Source organism: Ostrea edulis, chromosome 6 (genome assembly GCF_947568905.1).
Source record: "Ostrea edulis chromosome 6, xbOstEdul1.1, whole genome shotgun sequence".
Taxonomy (NCBI): domain Eukaryota; kingdom Metazoa; phylum Mollusca; class Bivalvia; order Ostreida; family Ostreidae; genus Ostrea; species Ostrea edulis.
Genome location: NC_079169.1, coordinates 27513298 through 27523673, shown reverse-complemented (window position 1 = coordinate 27523673; position 10376 = coordinate 27513298). Strand labels below are relative to the sequence as shown.

General features: G+C 36.5%; 1 pseudogene; it reads right to left on the bottom strand.

The window, feature by feature from the left end:
- Nucleotides 1–311: 311 nt before the first annotated feature.
- On the bottom strand, nt 312–1049 carry LOC125647090 (putative nuclease HARBI1; annotated as a pseudogene).
- Nucleotides 1050–10376: the final 9327 nt, after the last annotated feature.

Genomic DNA, 10376 nt, shown 5'->3' with positions numbered 1-10376 from the left:
ACTGATTTTTTTTAAAAATTATATTTTGTATCATAAATGTACAATTTGCCATTTTAAAAATCTATAGTTGTTTTGAGATCTTTTTGATATTGCTCAAGTGAGTGGTGTGGCCCAGACAGAGGAAGAGAGAAACAGACAGGGAGAGGAAGAGAGAGAGAAACAGTCAGATATATATAGAGAGGGAGATGGGCCTGTTGGTTTTGAATGAGAAAGACAATATATGGTATGAAAGAGATTAAAGGTCTATTTTTCAAATTCAAACAGTCTGAGTAGTCCTTTTTGATACTTAATCCACTGAAAGACATGTGTAATTAAAAAAATGCATTAGTGATGGTAGCTCGCTTCAAGATACCATCATTCCTGGTTGGTGCAGCTGGGCCCTGTACTACCAGTGTTTGGCAGTCTCTAACGTTGATGGCTATGCAGTGGTCACTGATCCTAGTATCCTGTCTGTCTATGGCTATGTTGTGAAGAATACAGGATGCTGTGATGTACACTATTGCCAGCTACTGGCGATGTCCTTAGACCAAAATAAAGGGCTTGGAACTTCCTCTTCATGATTCCGAATGGCTGTTCTATTAGAACCCGTGTACGGCATAAACTAGCATTAAACCTCTCCTCAGCAGATGTACGTGGTGTCAAGTAAGGGGTCATGAGGTATATGGTGAGGAGATAGCCAGAGTCGCCCAGTATCAGGTCATCATGAATGCCTATGAATTTTAACACATTTTCATAAGTTAAATTTCTACATTAATTAACTTGAAATAACTTAGATTAATCATGCATGTAGATCACAGCAGCAAATGTTATACATGATAATTTTAATAGATGGATTAATATCAAACTATTTAATTCAATGATATTACTTTTAAATTAATGAAAACAATCTTATAGTTATGTGTTGTACATGTTACTTGTAATGATGTGCAAGCTTTACCGTTTTCAAACTGTTGACAGAGGGATGATGTTCTCCATATCCTAGAATCGTGGCAAGAACCTGGCCATCTGGCACAAAGTGAAGTTACCCTAAAGTTAGGATCACACACCATCTAAAATTTACAAGTGTACATGCAAGGTGAAGATAACGAACAGCGATCGATCTCATAACTCCTACAAGCAATACAAAATAGATAGTTGGGCAAACACGGACCCCTGGACACACCAGAGGTGGGATCAGGTACCTAGGGGGAGTAAGCATCCCCTGTTGACCGGTCACACCCGCCGTGAGCCCCATATCCTGATCAGGTAAACGGAGTTATCCGCAGTCAAATCGGTGTGCCAAGAACGGCTTAACAATCGGTATGAAACACGTCAGACAGCATTTGACCCAATGCGAGGTTGTATTGACGAACTAGATCGTTATAACGACATATATATCAGATTTATTTGATTATATACTGTCAAATCATTAATTGTTGAATGAGTTTTTTTCACTAAACTTTATGGCATCCAAATATGTGTTGGAGGGGGGGGGGGAGACAAATTTCAATTCACTACTTTTGACAAATATGATACCTTTAATTTGTACGAATTGAATTATCTAATGCAAAAACATTTTACTAGTATGATATACATGGGAACTGTATGGTTGTTGGTAATTTGAAAAAAAATATTTTAGACCTAATATCATTACATAGTAATTCATAAAATGTAATCATTTGAACAACTCATATGCATTAATGCATTATACCTGAACATTAAGACTGTGGAACCCTTTTCTGTTGACATAGTCAGCCTCATTCTCAGTTGGTGTACACATTTTAATCTGTGTCCCATCAACACAACTCAGAACTTTAGGGAATCCTAGAAATTGTGTATTATATAATTATGAATTAAAATTTAATATAAAACATTTATTGGTATTTTAGAATTTGAAATCTTTTGATCATTGACAATGACCATTCATTCTTTACAAAAGACATTTGAGGGGACGAATTAGTTATAATGAACTTTTATCAAGAGATAATTACATGTAATATAATAAATATGACCGACATCATTTGAAAATTCAATATCCTTTTGGTGGGGGGGGGGGGGGGGGGGGGGGGTCTTGTTGGTTGGTTGTGTTAGATGAAAATATGAAACCTATAACTTGTCAATAAATGCTAGATAAGTGCCCACATATTAAATTCATGTGTAGTAAGTAAATTATAGATTAAGCCTATATAATTATTTCACATAATTTGTATGTATTAGTATGTAAAACCTATACGGTACCAATTTTGATGCACCAGATGCGCATTTCGACAAATAATGTCTCTTCAGTGATGCTCAACCGAAATGTTTGAAATCCGAAATAACAATAAAGTTTTAGAGCTAAATATAGCCAAAATGCGTCGTTTCCTTAGAGTTAAAATAAACCCAACCTTATATCATTGTCAGTATGACAATTTGTTCATTTAAAACCAATACAAAAGACTAACACCACATATTTATTTAGTTGAATCCGCCAACTTTCAGAATAACTTTTATGCAGTTATGGCTCTTACGGTGGAGCTCTGATAATTTTCGTGAATTTATTGCAGGTAAGCATTCTTTCCGATGTTTTTTTTTATGAATTTTGTATTGCTTTGGATACTCGTTGAATCTTATGCATTGTATTTGGCTCATATGTATTTTGTATTGCTTGTAGGAGTTATGAGATTGATCACTGTTCGTTATCTTCACCTTGCATTTAGAAGTTGCCTGTAACTCTCCTGAAGCCCTCCTTTACTTTGTAGCCATCTCTCCCACTGGAAACTTGATGTAATCGGAAAAGACATCAACAATGGCCCTTGCTACTGATTTCACTGCTCTTCCAGCTGAGGATTCGGACACGTTCAGAATATATCCAATGAGTCTCAGGTGGGCCCCCGTGGCAACGAAACGCAAAATATATTAAAACTTGAATCATTGGAGGAATAGGGCGGTTCCTGGCAGTGTCTGTCTCCAGGCGATTACCAACTCCATTCAAAATCAAGAAAATGTGCACAGTGATTTAGATGTCGCTAAGCCTCTCGTTGTTCATCCATCTTGACCACGAATCGTCACAGAGAATCGACTTTGGTCTAAACGAAGATTTTACATTAACCAAATTAACTTTTATAAGCGTGTCAAGTCTTCTTGCATGTATGTAGGAATCTCCATTCACCACTGACTTGATATTTGCTATTCAGGCCTTTGAGTGGGACATCTACTCTAAATTTTGAAATTCTTAATCTGCAATTTAAATTGTGCAATTTGTGTTCAATGAAACTGGAATTACGAGAAAAATACAATAAAAGCATATTGAGATATATTTATAATTATATAATATATTTGTATATACATACTAAGTCTTATATTTTATTGAAAGTAGACCTTAATGGCAAACTGACAACTCAACTGTATGGCAAATGGAATGATTTTAGCTTCTCCATAGTCAACTTCCCATATTTATTTAGGCTAAGAAATATTCCATTATCACCTGCATATGGTGTTAATATATCTCAACTGATTCGATACGCAAGAGCTTGTTCTGCGTGTGGTCAGTTTTTCAATCGAGACAAGCTACTGACAAACAAGTTGATGGTACAGGGGTTTCAACAGTTTTGTTTGAAGTCAGCATTTCGCAATTTCTATGGTCGTTATAACGATCTAGTTCGTCAATACAGCCTATCATTGGGTCAAATGCTGTCTGACGTGTTTCATACGGATTGTTAGGCCGTTCTTGGCACACTGATTTTGACTGCGGATAACTCCGTTTACTTGATCAGGATATAGGGCTCACGGAGGGTGTGACCGGTCGATAGGGGATGCTTACTCCGCCTAGGCACCTGATCCCACCTCTGGTGTGTCCAGGGGTCCATGTTTTTCCAACTATCTATTTAGTATTGCTGATAGGAGTTACGAGATTAATCACTGTTCGTTATCTTCACCTCTCATACTTCTATTCATAACAGCAGTATGTGTGTCCTCCATATCTCTCTTCACCCCTTATTGATCTGGGACAATTTGACTAGCCTGTGAATAGATTTGAAATGTTTTCTTTTGTGTTTATCGATATGGAATCATTGCGAATTTTTCTAGGCTTTTGAGTTAGGTAGTCCAATAAAAATATTTTCTTTTGATTCCTGTGGTCATAGAGAAAAATCTCTAAAACTCTGAAGATGGGCTAACATACTTTGATAGATGACCCATATATTTTACGTCGTTTCTTTTGATGATCTGCTATACCTCTTAAATCCTTTTCGACACTTTCAATAATTTTCATCATACCCCCAAGTATTTCTTTGCAGTTGGTGAAAAAAATGCCTTCTTTCTCTAGTGCAGCCTTTTTTCCAAGGGTTACTTTTGTCAAACCTTCGATAATTTTTGCATATCGTCCAGGTGAGGATGGTAAATTCTTTTTCGCCCTCCAGATGACTTTTCTTGTCGCGTCCTTAATTTTGTAAGGTGATTCATGATCTTTTTTCTGTGAATCTGTACATGTACCAATGTTCTTAAATAACACAAGTTTGATTGCCTTTTTCCCGCTTTTTTTGGGCTGCTAAATTCTTTCGCCTTTTCCTTTTGTATTCTCTTTGCTTGTGTAAACGTTCTTTCATTTTACTTGATTGATTTGTTTCTATTGAGCTATTTTCAGTTGGTTCCTTTTCACTCTCCAGATTCTGTTGTTGTTTTTTTCCTTTCTCTGTATCTTCTCGTTCTTAATTTGCTTTGTTTTTATGCCCCCGAGATCGAAGTTCGGAAGGGAGGGGGGGGTATTGTTTTTGTCCTGTCTGTAAGTGGTACAGCTTTGATATTTCCCATGAGTATACCTTGTGACAAGACCTTTCCGTGGGTACCAAAATGTATTACCCTTGACCTTGGGGATTGACCTACTTTTTGAAAACTTTAACCTTGCTAATAACTTTTGAACAGTAAGTGCTACAACTTTGATATTTCACATGAATATTCCTTGTGACAAGACCTTTCCATGGATACCAAATTGTTTTACCCTTGACCTTGGGGTTTGACCTTCTTTTTGAAAACTTTAACCTTTGCTAATAACTTTTGAACAGTAAGTGCTACAACTTTGATATTTCACATGAATATTCCTTGTGACAAGACCTTTTTGGAATTTGGAATACCAAGATTTTTTTACCCCTGACCTTGGAGTTTGACCTATTTTTGGAAAACTTTAACCTTGCTAATGACTTTTGAACAGTAAGATATTTCACATGAGTATTCCTTGTGACAAGACCTTTCCGTGGGTACCAAAATATTTGACCCTGTGACTTTGACCTTGGAGTTTGACCTACTTTAAATAAAAAAAGATATTGGTCATAACTTCTAACTGGTAAATATTAGAGGTTTCATATTGCCCCTGAGCATTTCTTATAATAATAATATAAATTCAAAGTCTCATCCTGAAATATGTACGGACAATCTCGAAGCAGAAGTAGACACGACCATGACTCTCCTGGAGGAGTTCACTTCTGTTATAGTTTCTGTGGAAACGAGGGGGTTATTTATATTCGGTCTTTCCTATCCCCCTCGTTTCTGTCCAAGCCTTCATAAAGTATGTGGGAAATCAGTCGCGCTTCGGTTTGAATTTATTTCAGCTTAAATTTTATGTGAATCGTTCGAAAACTTACATAAATCAATTCATGAATGATTTTGCCGCAAGGGAATACAATTGAAACCATTCAATTCCACACTAAAGCAACGATAATCGTCGTCATTTTAAACACTACATTCTTTCGCTATCAAATTCGCCTCCATGATAAACAATGACTTCAGCGCATGCGTCACTTCATTTTGTAAAACACTTAGAGGCCCAAAAGGGGTTTAATGACTTACTACTAGTAAATCGCACAAAAATCTAACGTTTTCAGTTTATTTCTCATCATATGTATTGCCCTTCATTTCTGTGAATGGACTTATATTATTCTTCTGAATATGAAAATGATGAATTACTGGAAACAAAATAAGTAAAAATGTAATTGGGAGTAAAAAATATTAAAAGACCATTCAAAGTGCCAGTGTGTACTGCATTTCTGAAATGGGATTATATATCATATTAAAGGAACCGCATCGCGTGTGTCTATTATTCCCCTTTTATATAATTCACTTTTATTTCATATTTTATTATTATTCTATTATTTCATTATACCTTCCTTTTTAGAGGGGGGGGGGGTGTCTCTTCTCATAGGGAATTTCATACCATGAATTGAAAAACAACGAATGTATGACAGAACAACAAACCTTTGACATAATAACTTTATCTGTTTATTCAGACTGTTAAACTGCAAATCAGTAAAGTCGATTAATTTCATTGGCGGATCTCAACGGGGGAGGGGGTTCACCGTTGCATTCCCCCTTTTGATTTTGGAGAGAGAGAGACAGAGAGAGAGGGAGAGTTTATTTATGTGGGAAAACGACTTTCAATCGCCCACGTCTCTCCAAGAAGAGGTCAGCGCTTGGAAACAGAAGTGGTCAGTCGTAGATCGAGTTGATGCTCAGTGGAATTCTTGTCGGAATTCAATAAAGATATTTTCCAACCCGCAGAAATTATAATTCTACCTCGGCTGCACCTTACCCGTTACCAACTGCAAAGCAGAAAGGTCCTTTTAATTTCAACACGTTCTTGTAAAGATATACTTACGCTCCACGATGGGCAAGGAAGGACTTTCTGAAGTGGCATTAATGAATGATTACCCCCAATATCAAACTGGACATTAATTATCTAACAAAGAGATTCATTCACATGCATCCGAAAAGAATCAATTGAACTCTTTTAGGGAAAATGTCAAATGATCAATGCCGGATCAAAATTTAATTTTAAATGTTCATGGGGGCGGGTTTCAAAACTCCTGCAAGTTTATGCGATCCGACGTTGATATTCATGTACACTGATTATTATTTTCAACATCATTAAATTTTGTTTTAAGGGGGGGGGGGGATGAAGACTAAGTAAATCAAGTTTTTTGTCAGACATTGAACATTTATCAATGAACATTGTAAATACGTTCGTCATTTTAAAATTTTTTTAAAGGATGTTTTGATCGGTAACTTATAAAACTGCATGCATGCATATGATAAAATAAGTGCACTGTACAAAACACATATCATGGTACATTGTATATTAACAACATTCAACAAATCCTTTAGTTCACTTCTCTTTGAAAATCAAGATCCGCGCCTGATATTATGATCGAGATCAATCAAATATTATTCAATCCCATATATTTCAACACTTCTTTTTTTTCAAATTATTTTTTTTTTCTTTTCTGTTGCTTTTTTGTTGTTTTTTTTGTTTTTGTTTTGTTTGTTTGTTATTTTTTTGTTACAACAATGACATTTTCAAAACAAACAGCACAGCAAATACAATATGCGCATTTATCTCAGACAATATCGAACATGCGATTGCATTTAATTTACATTTTCTTTTATTTTTCATTCCACCAAACACTTAGAATAATTGATGTTACAGTAACAACTTCCTTTTTATCTTTATTGTTTTCTGTATTTTCATATTCAGAAAACTATGTCCATTCACAAAAATACGATGCGTGTGATGAAAAAATAAACTAAAAAAGTTCGACTTTTGTGCGATTTACTAAAGTAAGGCATTTCACCCCTCTTGGGCCTCTGGGTGTTTTACAAAATGAAATGACGCATGCGTTGAAGTCATTGTTTATCATGGAGGCGAATTTGATAGCGAAAGGATGTAGTGTTTGAAATGACGACGATTATCGTTGCTTTAGTGTGGAATTGAATGGTTTCAATTGCATTCCCTTGCGGCAAAATCATTCATGAATTGATTTATGTAAGTTTTCGAACGATTCACATCAAATGTAAGCTGAAATAAATTCAAACCGAAGCGCGACTGATTTCCCACATACTTTATGAAGGCTTGGACAGAAACGAGGGGGATAAGAAAGACCGAATATAAATGACCCCTCGTTTCCACAGAAACTACTTCTGTTACAGAGGAGGAGGTAAAGAGAATAATTAAGCATTCACCTAATAAATCGTGTGAGCTAGACCCAATACCAACATGACTTTTAAAATTTTGTTTGCAAGAACTTCTACCAATTCTGACAAACATAAACTTATCGCTTAAATTTGCAAGTGTACCAGCAGCATTCAATAAAGCACATATAAGACCTCTTCTGAAAAAAACAAAACAAATCTTGAACCAAATACTCTTAAGAACTATAGATCTGTATCCAATTTGCCTTTTGTTTCAAAGGTTCTGGAAAAGGTAGTGAACTCCCGCATTGAAGACCATTTGGCATCAAATAACCTTCATGATAAACATACCGCCGCAGTGGCCGAGAGGTTAGAGCGTTCGCCCCGCATGCGATAGGCCTGGGTTCAAATCCCGGCCGCGACAGACCCAAGTCGTTAAAACGGGTAGTGACAGTTCCATCGCCAAACGCTTGGTATCATGTGTGAATGTCACGGGTCATCGGAGATGACCTTAAAAACGGATGGACCGTGTCACAGTAGGTGTGGCACGCTAAAGAACCCTCACTGTTCAATGTAAGCACCGAGCATAGGCCTAAATTTGAAGCCCTTCTGAGTGAAAAATTCACGTTAAGCAAAATACAATCAATCATGATAAACACCAGTCAGCATATAGGCAGTTCCATTCCACGGAATCTGCACTACTGTAGGTACAGACTGATATACTACTATATTTAGACCAAAATGATGTCACTATACTTGTGATGCTGGATCTTTCCGCTGCATTTGACACTATCGAACACGCCACCTTGTTGCACCGACTGGAACATCTGTACGAAATAACAGGCAAATCACTAGCCTGGATGTCATCTTACCTCAGTGACCGTCACCAAACGATCTGCATAGATGGTGCCAAGTCAAGCCCAGTGAAAATTAATTTCAATGTGCCGCAAGGATCAGTGCTGGGTCCCAAATTCTATACAATCAGGGTTTGACATTTACTTTTTTGAGCACTAGACCAGTCGGGCTACTTCAAATGCTATTTAATAGACCTGACCTTACATCCACTAGCCCTGACCAACTTTCCAGAAAAAAAAACCCGGGGATTTCTTCATATATAAATACCTAATTTAAATGAAGTTTGAAATAAAAAGTATTTAATAGTCTCTAAAAAAAAAAAAAAGTCTCGTAATTCAATTTGATGATTTTATTTTCAATTAAACGCATTTTCTGTTTCTTTAAATTCTATCCGGCGCAGAAATTCATTAAGTCCATTTGCTAAAATAAAATGACCTCTACCGTTTTATTTTTTTTTTTCTATTTCATAAGCCCTGCTTTGTTTCATCCCAACCTTTTCCTTTTTTTCTGTTCAACGTGAACCAGTCCCTTTAACATTCAAAGCATTTGAATAAATGTCCTAAAACATCAATTCCGACAGTGACTAATATAGTAGACTGAAAATAAAGATTATGTCATCAATCGGTTCAAAATTGCTCGTAAACTCTTAACAGGTATTGGGGGTTGGGGGGGTTAAGAATAAAATATCTTATGGTTTAAAGTAAAGTTTCTTATTCATCTTTTCAACACGACCAGTCGGACTAGTTTATCGACATTTTACCCGACCGGACCTATCATTGAGTAGACTCGGACGTGCCTTAGTGTCAAACCCTGACAATGTACACAAAACCAATTGGTTCCATCTGTAGATATCATGGACTTGATCACCAATTTTACGCTGATGACTCTCAGCTTTATTTGTCTTATAAGCCTACTGGCATAGCTATACAAGCAGAGACATTTAAATTACATCGTATTGAGCCTTGTCTATACGACATTGTGTTTTGGATGCATGGCAATATGTTGAAACTCAACACGGATAAGACCGAGGTCATTGTGTTTGCATCTGGTCGTAATGGAAATCTCATTTGAAACATTTCAGTGACAGTAGGTGACTCACAAATTAATCCTTCAACCTGCGTTCGAAATCTTGGTGTCATGTTTGACTCCAAGATGGATATGGAAAAACAAGTCTGTCAGCAGATCTTGTTATGCACAGCTGCGGCAAATAGGCCACATCAGAAAATATTTAATAACAGAAGCAACTAAATCTCTTGTGAACTCCCGAGTTGCATCAAGGTTAGGTTACTGTAACGCTCTCCTGGTTGGTGTTCCAAAGAAAGTCCTGAGCAAGCTCCAACATATTCAGAACACTGCCACACGTCTCATATTCAGGACCTCTCGTTACAACCCTATCATTCCAATACTAAGAGAACTACACTGGTTATCTGTGCAGTATAGGACACAATATAAGATACTTACTTATACTTACAAAACCTTAGTTACATGATGAGTGCCCAATTTATATCAAACGATTACTAGAGGTATATAAGTCTACCCGAAATCTTAGGTCTATAAAACAATCAGTCACTCTAGTTATTTCGAAAAGTCGAACCGTTACGTAC